This window comes from Cynara cardunculus (genome assembly GCF_001531365.2).
Source record: "Cynara cardunculus var. scolymus isolate 2C chromosome LG 2, CcrdV1, whole genome shotgun sequence".
Classification (NCBI taxonomy): domain Eukaryota; kingdom Viridiplantae; phylum Streptophyta; class Magnoliopsida; order Asterales; family Asteraceae; genus Cynara; species Cynara cardunculus.
Window position 1 is genome coordinate 1,145,861 of NC_037529.1, and position 1,014 is coordinate 1,146,874.

Consider the following 1,014-nt stretch of genomic DNA (forward strand, 5'->3'; position numbering starts at 1 on the left):
TTGACCTGCCGAGGGAACACCGAGTCTGCTGACCCAACAAATTATTTTATTATTAAACTTAAATTAAATTATAAATTAAAAAATAAATTAAAAAAATTACATAAAAAATGAGAAAACTTTTAAATAGTTGATTTGATATTAACATTGATATTTTTTTTTTCAATTTTTTATGATATTTTTACATTTCTATTTTATTCAAAAATAAAATAATTATTGCTTTCTTAAAAACACATAAAATCGTATTATAAGATCGATGGAGACAAATAATAAAATAGAACATTAAAATCGAGATGTGTTTCGCTGCATTGCGCGAGTATTCTTCTAGTTTAATACTAATATTGATTTTATTTTTTAAAATTTTTAATACGATCATCAAATTCATATTTTATTCAAAAATAAAAACATTATCGCTTTCTCAAAACCACATAAAATCGTAACTAAACATTTAAATAGAAATTTATCTCGCTGCATTGTGCGAGTACCCTTATAGTAATTCTATAAAGTATTTGATAATAACTTTTAAAAATCATTTTTTGTACAATAAGTATTGTTTATTGATGCATATTACTTAAAGTTCAAGATTACCAGTAAATTGTGTGTAAAACGGCCGGTTTTTTAGTAGCTTAATTAGTTTAACGAGATTTTTTAACTTATTTAATTAGTTATAAATGATTATTTAACAATGACTTAATAATATAAAGTGGCTTATTTAATAGTAGTTCTGCTCCTTATATTAATTGATAATTTTAAATAATTGTTTCACATAATATGAAAGAAAAAAATTTGTTAACTTCAAAAATTATTATATTTTTTATTTATAATGTTTAAAAAAAATATTTATACTATATTATAAAGCATTTGACAAAAACTCTTAAACCCATTCATCCCTATCCGATTTCATCCCATACATGAATTCGTATAACTAACTACAGATAAACACAATCAAATACATGATAAACATCTCATTTTAAATATAAAAAATCTAAAATATAATTAGTATAATCATTAAATTCT